Below are 11416 nucleotides of genomic sequence, written 5' to 3' on the forward strand. Positions count from 1 at the left end.
TATGCTTGGCAATGATTGGCCATTGGAATGGTTAATCACAATCATATTTTGTGCTATATATGCTAAAGGGTTAGTTAAATCATGGAAACTATGTAATAGGTAAAGTCTACCCTAAAGGCAGATGCTGACAGCAGCAGTGGTGTGAATTTTAAAAATCACTAAAAATAGTAGGAATAGAGTTAAATAGTGAATAAATAATGTAATCGAACCTTGATGACTCTAATTTCATATGGAAGAAACGAAACGGTCATATGAGTCGGATTTTAAGAAATATTTAAGTTTTCGTGGAACAGGGCCAGAGCGATTTCTGGATCCCCTGATCTGACTTTGGAAATTCATTATAAATTAACCAGAGATAATTAGAAGTCATGCCATATATTTATAGATTCCTTTTTGAGTTTAGTTTCATTAGAAATAAACGGCATAAGTATTTAAGCCCTGTACAGGGAGATATATAAGTCGTAATGCATGAAGGTCAGAGCAGTCGAACCCTGAAACAGGGGAGACTATAACTAATAAACTGTACTAATTGGCCCAACCAAAAATTCTAGAAAAAAATTTTTAGATGGATATATGAGTCTAGTTTCATGGAAAATTTATGGAATTAGTTTTCGAGCTTCGGAACTGAAGATATGATTTTTAAAGCGACTGTGATGCAGTTAGCCAGCTTGTCTGGAAAATTTTTGGACTGTGAAAATAAATGAGTTAAGTTCGTTCACACTTCGTGTCCGACTCCGGCAACGGTCTCGGGTACGGGGTGTTACAAGTACAGTCTAGGTGGATTTTTCCTTAGGTATTGTCTTCATTCAATCGATTTTTCCAAAAGCAATTCCCCAATTCCATTCTCCATGGGTTCTTAGTTTAGATAATTAGTTAGTTAAAACAAAAACCTCTTTATTCTTAGGCTAGACAATAAAAAGACAGTCATTACTAATACTTTTAGTTCCTTTGGGTTCGACAATCCGGTCTTGCTAAAACTATACTACTATTCGATAGGTACAGTTGCCTACATCGCGATAATAGTTAGTTCATGAATGAGTAATTATAAATATTTAAAACCTATCACAAAATCACGGAATGACCTAATAAAACAAACAAGCCATTTCCGCATGGCTTAAATATATACACATACCAAATTCCAACATTTCCAAATATTATGTAGCCTATACATGGCATAAGTTCGAAATTTAACTTATAAAGTACCAAAAACAGCCAATAGTGTGATAGACTTTGTTGACGATCCCTGAGCTCGTAACTTGACTCCAAAATTTATAAAACAGAGACAAACATACACATATAGTAAGCTATCATAGCTTAGTAAGTCATAAGCAAATAAATAATTCAATGACGATATCAACTCAATTTAACCAAACCAATTTATAATATCATAATCACATTTAATTTCAAGCTTACAATTTCATATAAAACATATACTTTCATATATAAATTTTGCCTTGGCCGAATATATATGTCTATTATCAAAGTAACATTCAATTTCAAAACCATAGTAATATTATATAACCGAATATATATACACTCATAAGCATATACTCTTGAATCAAAATTTAGTATCACATATTTATGCATAACATATGGCTGAATATACCATACTAATACACATATATTTACATTAGCATTATGTATAATTTGCATCCTATCTCAAATAACCAACTTACCTTATATCCAAATAGGTAATCAACTATCACGTACCTGGTCACTTTAGCTCGTTTTACACATTCGATCACAACATATCACTGCCCGTTGAACCATTCAAAATTGAATAGGATGCTCGTATAATCACACATATTGTATAATGCCAATGTCTCATGTAACACCCCAAACCCGGCCTAGACGTTATGGTCGAATTGTGGTGTCACACTAGATTATGTTTTGAAAAGCGTAATTAACATATCTTGTGTGTTGTTAGAACATAGGTTTAGCAAAACATGTGTCATATTAAATTGTTAATACATTTGAAAAACATTGTTCGTTGCAGAAGCTTTTAAAATGAGTTGTGTAATGTGGTAGTTGAAAATCATTTATCTTTTGAAACCCGAGTCCTACTACTAACAGATATAAACCAATTTAAACAAATCCCAAAAAATATAAAAATAAAAAATAAAGCGGCCTTATTACATAAAATTTACCCAAATAAAACTACTTTCAAATACGAAAACATAAACAGTGGTGTGGCCATCTTCGAGTCCCTCGCAGCTGATAAACCGTAATTTATACATATTTTTACCTCATGCTTAGCATATTTTTTGGATGAATTATCCTTATATTTGGTGAATTCAATGCTCCTAATCCTTTAATTTCATGTTTCATACTTAGGTGAGCACAGGAGAGTAAAAAGAGCGAGAAATGGGCTGAAAATGGAGAAAATAGACCAACATGGGAAATCAACACGGCCTGGACTTCCTCACACGGGTAAGCCACACGGCCGTATCCATTTGGAAAAATCGAAGCACGATTTACACGGGTAGACCACACGCCCATGCCTATTTAACAGCCTTGTACACAGATTAAAGAAATCACACATGGGCGTGTCACACGGGCATGTCCCTGTCGAGCCCAAGTTTAGTTCTATTCGAAAAAGGCCATTTTTGAGGGATTTTAGGCATTCTAAAGCCTATTTAAACACCTGATGAGGCACTTAGAAGGTACACACAGAGTAGGAGGCAGGGAATTACTCGAAGAAAGCTGATTGATCCATCTCAGAAGTCGGATTCACCTTCAAGACTGAAGATCTCCCTTCAATTCCCTTCAAGAGTTCTTGGGTTTTCTTTATGTTTTGTTATCATTATTCTTTTGAGATGTTTTCTTTCATAAATATGAACTAAACCCACTAAATACCTAAAGGGAATTAAACCTAAGACGGATCTTATTATTATTTGAATTGTATGAGAAATATTTGACTTGTTCTTAATTATGAATTCTTAATTCTTGCATTAATATTCCAGGATATTGATTCAAGTATTGATGTGCTTATTCAGAGGAGCAAAAGTCCTTGTCTAAGAGTAGATCTAACATAATTAAGTAGAGTTGATTGCACGCCTAGAGATAGGGTGACCAGATTTTGCTGGATTAGGGTGAAACCTAATAAGGGAATCCATAGATCGAGTTAATGCAGTACTAAGGAGTTAATTAGAAAGAGATTTCAACTAATCAACCTAGGGTTAGATGTTGTTAGTCTCGAGAGAGATAATAATATAAATTAGGGATTTCTACGGATCAAGTCAAGTGAACAAATCGTCTGATTCAGAGTCAATAACAAGTGAAATCTAGGTGGATTTTTCCTTTAGGTATTGTCGAAATCATTTAGTTTTCCCAAAAGTTATTTCCCCAATTTACTTCTTGTGCATTCTTGGTTTAGTAATTAGTTTAGAAAAAACAAACTCCTTTATTTTTAGGCTAGATAATAAAGAGAAAGTTAATACTAGTACTCTTAGTTCCTTTGGGTTCGACATTCCGGTCTTGCCATAAGCTATACTACTGTTCGATAAAGTGCGCTTGCCTTTTTCATGATAACAGCTAGTTTTCAAGAACAGAAATTCATAAATTATAAAACTTATTACACGTATCACATCACACGATCAAGTTTTTGGCGCCGTTGCCGGGGAACTAGGATATTAGGAACACTCGATTTTTATTACTTTAGCCATTTTATTTTTATTGCAATTTAAATTTTTATTTTCTTTTCTAATTTTTCATTTATTCACTTCTAGCAGGTGTTTGTAGTGCATGACTAGAAGAAACCCGTCGAGAACATTACTTTTTGATAGTATGATCGATCGCACAGCTCATAAAAACCAAAGAGAAATAAGGCGAAGCCTAAGATACACGGAGGAAGAGCAAGAGGATGACATTCACACCACAATCGAGGAGATGGCTAAAAATCAGGAAAATCCACTACCTCCTGCAATTGCTGCTGATCCAGTAAATTAGAATCCTACTGCACGCACTATGTATGATTATGTGAAACCTACTTTAACAGGAACTGAGTCAAGTATAGTTAGGCCTGCTGTTGCTGCAAATAATTTTGAAATGAAACCTAACACAATTCAAATGATCAAACAGTTTGTTCAGTTTGATGGTTTGCAGGACGAGGACCCAAACACTCATTTGCCAAATTTCTTAGAGTTTTGCGACATTTTTAAGATCAATGGCATTTTTGATGATGCCATTCGCCTTTGGTTGTTTCCCTTTTCGTTGAGGAACAAAGCTAAGCAGTGGTTAAACTCGTTACCGTGAGGGTCAATCACTACTTGGGAACAAATGACTGCAAAATTTTTACTTAAATATTTTTTACCGGCTAAAACGGCTAAGTTGATGAATGATATCTCTTCTTTTGTGAAGATGGATCTAGAGACACTTTATGATGCATGGGAGAGATACAAGGACCATTGACAAGGTGCCCTCACCATGGGTTACCTTTTATGGCTGCTGGTTTAAACGTTTTACAACGGCATGAAGCCCTCAACAAGGCAACTTATCGACGTAGCTGCTGGTGGGACTATCAATAACAAAACACCTGAAGTGGCTTACAAATTTATTGAAGAGATGTCACTGAATAAATATCAGTGGCAAGTCATGAGAACAAAGCCTATGAAAGCAGCCGATGTTTTCAAGCTAGATGCGGTTACTATGATATCTAACTAGGTAGAACTCTTAAATAAAAAGATTGATGGTTTGTGTGGTTCTACTCAGGTACATACAATGATGAGGTACGATTCAAATGGAGGAGGAGCATACACAAAATAACCCATATAGTAACACATATAATGCAGGTTGTAGGAACCATCCCAACTTCTCATGGGGTGGTCAAGGGAATCAAAGGCCACAACATCCTCCGAGTTTTCAACAACCACCTTATCACTAGGAAAAGAAGCCGAACCTTGAGGAGATGCTAACAAAGTTTATCTCGGTGTCTAAAACTCGCTTTCAGAATACTGAAACAGCACTTAAGAATCAACAAGCGTCGATCCAAGGGCTCAAAACTCAGATAGGCTAACTAACCAAATTGATTTCTGAACGACCACAAGGTAGCTTGCCGAGGAACACTGAATCTAACCCAAGGGAATAGCTTAATACAATTACCATTCAAGATGAGGAAGGGTTAGTCAAACCTGAACCAGAACCGAGGCAAGGAATTGTGGTAAGTAAAAGCAAAGGTGAGGTAGACCATAGTGAACAAACACCAGTAAGTAAAGAGTACAAACCTCATATGCCATACCCCAATGCGACAAGGAAAGATCGCACAGATGAACAATTCGGTAAATTCCTTAAATTATTAAAAAAATTACATATCAACTTACCGTTTATTAAAGCTCTTTCACAGATGCCAAACGCAGCCAAATTCTTAAATGAGCTTTTAACAAATAAGCGAAAGTTGGATGAGGCGTCACATGTGGAGTTAAATGCAGTTTGCTCAGCCATACTATAGAATAAGTTGGCCAACAAATTAAAAGATCCAGGGAGTTTTATGATTCCTTACGTAATTGGTAGCTTAGATGTTAATAATGCTTTGGTTGATTTAAGGGCTAGTATCAATGTCATGCCTTATAAAATGTTTAAACAACTAGGTCTTGGGAAACCCAAACAAACTAGGATGAGCATTCAGTTAGCAGACAAAACAATTAGATTTCCTAGGGGTATTATTGAAGATGTAGTCGTTAAAATTGAAAAATTCATATTCGTAGTTGATTTTGTTATTCTAGACATAGAAAAGAATAGTGACGTGCCTTTAATTTTAGGGAGGCCCTTTTTAGCAACTGCTAGAACTATAATTGATGTTGGTACAGGTGAACTCACACTTCGTGTGGGTGAGGAAACAATCACTCTTCAAGCTCGAAATTCTACTAATGCTGATCATCTGGTGCAACCTTCCTTATAGGAAATACGTTCAAAAAGTATACATATGCCTTGTTCAATTAACAACAAAGAACCCATCTATGAAGGACAAAGGCTACAGGTCGAGGAACTAGATGAATGGCAGACACAACAATCGAGAGTACACGATAAACCAAAACTGCGCCATGACTAGCACAATATTTCACCAAAACAACTTAAGGTTGGAGACAAAGTACTATTAGATGCAGTAGACCCTCGGATTTCCACCTCTGAACCTAATGGAGAAATCTCTCTTAAGATTCTTAGCATTTTCCCATATGGCACAGTCGAGGTAATTAATCCCAAATTCAGTACGTTCAAGGTAAATAGTACTCGTCTAAAACCTTATTTTGATAAAATTGATAGCAGGGATGAGGAGTGTAAAATCCTCGCACCACTATGACCATGCAACAGAGAGGTAAGTCGAGCTTAGACTATAAATAAGCGCTTCTCGAGAGGCAACCTGAGCACTAACGGTGTTAACTTCTTTATTTTAGTTTTTAACTTTTAAATCCACTAACCGAGACACTGAATATAGGTTTTCCAGAACCACACGGCCAGGCCCACGGGCGTGCCTTAGGCTGTGCCCAAACCACGGAGGCAACACACACGGTTGTGCGATACAGTCGTGTGAAAATAGGGCATAATTTTTTCCCAACACGAGAATCGATAAGTTGCCACGGTCCTGCGACATAGCCGTGGGTAGATCTATCAAAACAACATGGGCGTGTGACACGCCCGTGCTCACTACCCGTGGTTTAAGACTGATAAAATAACACGGGCATGGACATCCATACACGGGTGTGGGAGAAGTGAACGAAGCAGAACACGGTCGTGCAACATGGCCGTGTGCATCAACATGCCCAAATTTTAAAATCACGATACACACAGGCTAAAATTAGGGCACACGGGCGTGCCCCACGGCCGTGTGCCTCAATATCTATATAAACCCTTCACTATTCATCATCCCCTCCCCCAAAAACTCTAAACCTTAGCCACCACAACCCCTCCCCCACCGCCGACCGACCACCCTAGCTTTCCTTTATCCTTCAATTTTCTCCCATCTCTTCCCCCTTCCCCCTCTTCCTATCCTTGCATGAGTCACACGACCTCACTACCATTCCTATGGTTGTCCCTAAACACAGCACCAGCACCGCGCCTGATAAACCATAAATTATACATATTTTTACCCTATGTTTAACGTAATTTATGGATGATTTCTCATTACAATTGGTGAATTCGATGCTCCTAATACTTTAATTTCATGTTCTATACTTAGGAGAGCATAGGAGAGCAAAAGGAACAAGAAACGGGCCAAAAACGGAGAAAATAGGCCAGAGTACAAAATCAACACGGCCTGGACCTCCTCACATGGGCAAACCACATGGCCATTTCAATCTGGCAGAATCGAAGCACGACTCACACTGGTATAGCACGCGCCCGTGCCATTCTAATAGGCTCAAACACAGCCTAAAGTAATCGCACACGGGCGTGTCACACGGGCGTGTCCTTGCCGAGCCCAAGTTGAGTCCAATTCAAAAATGGCCACTTTTGAGGGCTCATAGGCATTTCAAAGCCTATAAATACACCCTAGAGGAGGAAGAAAAAGGACGGAGAAGGGGGAGTAAGGAATTACTCTAAGGAAGCTGATTGATCCATCTCAGAAGCTGGATTCATCATCAAGACTGAAGATCTCTCCTCAATTTCCCTTAAGGAGTTTTGGGTTTTCTTTATGTTTTGTATTCTTTATTTTTCTGAGATTTTTTCTTATTTAGTTATGAACTAAATGCCCTAAATACCTAAGAGGAATGAAACCTAATACGAATCTTGTTATTATCTTCTGAATTGAATGATAAATATTTAACTTGTTCTTAATTATGTGTTCTTAATTCTTGTTTTGATATCGCAGGATACTGATTCAAGATAAGCTCTTATTCAGAGGAGGAATAGACCCTTCTAAGAGTACATTTATCGTAATTAAGCGGAGTTGATTGCGCGCCTAGAAATAGGGTGACAAGATTTTTCCAGATTAGGGTGAAACCTAGTAAGGGGATCCATAGATCGAGTTAATGCAACCCGAGAGTGTTAATTAGAGAAAAGTCTCAGTTATTCAATCTAAGGATTAGACGTTATTAGTCTTGAATAGGGATAACAATATAACTTAGGGATCTCTACCGATGAATGAATAAATCGTCTTATTCGGAGCCATAATAACAAGTAAAGTCTAGGTGGATTTTTACTTAGGTATTGTCTCCATTCAATCGATTTTCCCAAAACCAATTCCCTAATTCTTTTCTCTGTGCGCTCTTAGTTTAGATAATTAGTTAATTAAAACAAAACCCCATTATTCTTAGGCTAGATAATAAAAAAACAGTCATTACTAGTACTTTTAGTTCCTTTGGGTTCGACAATCCGGTCTGCTAAAACTATACTACTGTTCGATAGGTACACTTGCCTACATCACTGTAATAGTGAGTTCAAGAACGAGTAATTATAAATATTTAAAACCTATCACGAAACGTCGCGATCAAGTTTTTGGCGTTGTTGACGGGGAACTGAAATATTAGAAACGCTAATTTTTTATTACTTTAGCCATTTATTTTTCTTGTAATTTACTTTAATTTTATTATTATTGTTACTAATTAATTTACTTTTTCTTTCTCTTGCCAGGTTTTTATAGATTATGACTAGAAGAAACCCGTCGGGACCATTACTTTTTGATGAAGAAATTGATTGCACAGTTCATAGAAACCAAAAAGAAATAAGGCGAATCTTAAGATACATGGAGAACGAGCAAGAAGACAATACTCAACCCCCAACCGAAGAGATGGCTGAAAACCAAGGCAATCAGCTACCTCCTGCAATTGCGGCTAATCAAAATCCCACCACGTACTATGTATGACTATGCTAAACCTTCATTAACAGGAACTGAGTCAAGTATAATTAGACCTACTATTGCTACGAATAATTTCGAACTGAAACCTAACACAATTCAGATGATACAACAATTTGTTCAGTTTGATGGTTTGCAGGATGAGGATCCTAACACTCACTTGGTGAATTTTCTGGAGTTTTGCGACACTTTCAAATTTAACGGCGTTTCTGATGATGCCATTCGCCTTTGTTTATTCCTTTTTTCACTGAGAAACAAAGCTAAACAGTGGTTGAACTGGTTACCACGAGGGTCTATCACTACTTGGGAACAAATTACTGAAAAATTATTACTAAAATATTTTTCGTCGGCTAAAACGGCTAAGTTACGTAATGATATCTCTTCTTTTGTGCAGATGGACTTAAAAACACTTTACGATGCATGGGAGAGATACAAGGATCTATTGAGAAGGTGCCCTCACCATGGGTTACCTCTATGGCTACAAGTTCAAACGTTCTACAATGGTGTGAATCCGTCGACAAGACAGATGATTCACGCAGTTGCTGGAGGAACCATCAACAACAAAACACCTAAAGAGGCTTATGAATTCATTGAAGAAATGTCACTGAATAACTATCAGTGGCAAGTCATGAGGACTAAGCCAACAAAAATAGCAGGCATTTATAACGTCGACACAATTACTATGTTGTCAAATCACGTAGAACTCCTCAATTAAAAGATTGATGGTTTACTTGGTTCTACACAGGTACACCCAGTAATGAGGTGTGACTCAAGTGGAGGAGGTGTGCATACAGAATATCAATCCTTCAATCCTACAACCGAAGAGGAACACGTCAACTATATGGGTAACAATAACTTTAGATCTCAAAATAACCCATACAGTAATACTTATAATGCAGGATGGAGGAACCACCCAAATTTCTCCTGGGGTGGTCAAAGGAATCAAAAGCCACAAAATCCTCAGGGTTTTCAATAGCCACCTTATCAACAAAAGAAGAAACCAAACCTTGAGGAGATGCTCTCTAAATTCATCTCGGTGTCAGAAACCCGTTTCTGAAATACCGAGACAACACTTAAAAATCAACAAGCATCGATCTAAGGACTCGAAACTCACATAGGCCAGCTATCCAAACTAATCTCCGAATGACCACAAGGTAGCTTACCAAGTAATACTGAACCTAACCCAAAGGAACACCTCAACGCAATTAGTACTCAAGACAAGGAAGGACTTATTGCGCCTGAGCCAGAATTGATGCAAGAAACTGTGGTGAGCAAAGGTAAAAGTGAGGTAAGTCATAACAAAACGGTGAATGAAGACTATAAACCTTGTGTCGCATACCCTAACGCGACAAGGAAAGACTACTTAGACGAACAATTCGGTAAATTCCTTAAACTTTTAAAAAAACTACATATTAACTTATCGTTTATTGAAGCTCTGTCGCAGATGCCGAATGCAATGAAATTTTTAAAAGAGCTTTTAGTAAATAAGCGGAAGTTGGACGAAGTGTCACATGTGGAGCTAAACGCAGTCTGCTCAGTTATTCTACAGAATAAGCTACCCTACAAATTGAAAGATCCAGGGAGTTTTACAATTCCTTACTTAATTGGTAGTTTAGATATAAGTCACGCATTAGTTGATTTAGGGGCTAGTATTAACGTCATGCCTTACAAAATGTTTAAGCAACCAGGTCTTGGGAAACCTAAACAAACTAGGATGAGCATTCAATTTGCAGATAAAACTATAAGATTTCCTAGGGGTATTATTGAAGATGTACTAGTGAAAGTGGATAAGTTCATATTTCCCGTTGATTTCGTTGTTCTATACATAGAGGAGAATAATAATGCCCCTTTTAATTTAGGGAGGCCCTTTTTAGCAACTGCTAAAACAATTATTGATGTTGGCACAGGTGAGCCTACACTCTGTGTGGGAGATGAAACGATCACCCTTCAAGCTCGTAATTCTGGCATCACATCGAACATTGAAGGTAATGGTCCACACCAGTCTACTAAAACCGACAATATAACTTTGCAGAAATTGAGTTTTAAAGAAGTTCACGAGCCATGTTCCAGCAATGATAGTGGACACATTCATGAAGAACAAAAGCTACGGATAGAGGAGCTAGACGAATGGCGAGCACATAAACTGAGAACACACGATAAACCAAAATTATGCCAGAATGAGTTCGATACCTCCCCAAATTTACTTATGGTGGTGATAAGGTCTTATTAGATGCCACAGATCCCCACATTGTCACTACCATACTGAATGAGGAAATCCCTCTTACGGTACTCAGTATTTTTCCATTCGGTACGGTGGAGGTGTGTCATTCCAAGTTCGGCACTTTTAAGGTAAACAACACCCGATTAAAACCTTATTTTGTCAAGAATGATAACATGAACGAGGAATACGAACTCCTTAAACCACTATGACCATTCGACGGAGAGGTGAGTCCAGTTTAGACTAGAAATAAGCGTTTCTCGAGAGGCAACCCGAACGAAGCTAGACACGATCGTGCGACACGGCCGTGTGAACCCACACGCTCGAGGAACACGGGCGTGTACTAAATGTCAAACGCGCCCAAATTTGAAATTTGCAAATCGCATAGGCTAAAATTAGGGAACACGGGCGTG

At 37.8% G+C, this 11416-nt stretch overlaps 2 non-coding genes across 2 annotated transcripts; both read right to left on the minus strand.

Annotated features, from left to right (window-relative positions):
• Positions 1-4326: 4326 nt before the first annotated feature.
• On the minus strand, positions 4327-4432 carry LOC121230013 (small nucleolar RNA R71). Its single transcript, XR_005927965.1, has one exon. It is a non-coding gene; the product is annotated as a small nucleolar RNA R71 (small nucleolar RNA).
• Positions 4433-9146: 4714 nt separating this feature from the next.
• Positions 9147-9253, minus strand: LOC121230047 (small nucleolar RNA R71). The gene has a single exon (XR_005927999.1). It is a non-coding gene; the product is annotated as a small nucleolar RNA R71 (small nucleolar RNA).
• Positions 9254-11416: the final 2163 nt, after the last annotated feature.

Source organism: Gossypium hirsutum, chromosome A05 (genome assembly GCF_007990345.1).
Source record: "Gossypium hirsutum isolate 1008001.06 chromosome A05, Gossypium_hirsutum_v2.1, whole genome shotgun sequence".
Lineage (NCBI taxonomy): Eukaryota > Viridiplantae > Streptophyta > Magnoliopsida > Malvales > Malvaceae > Gossypium > Gossypium hirsutum.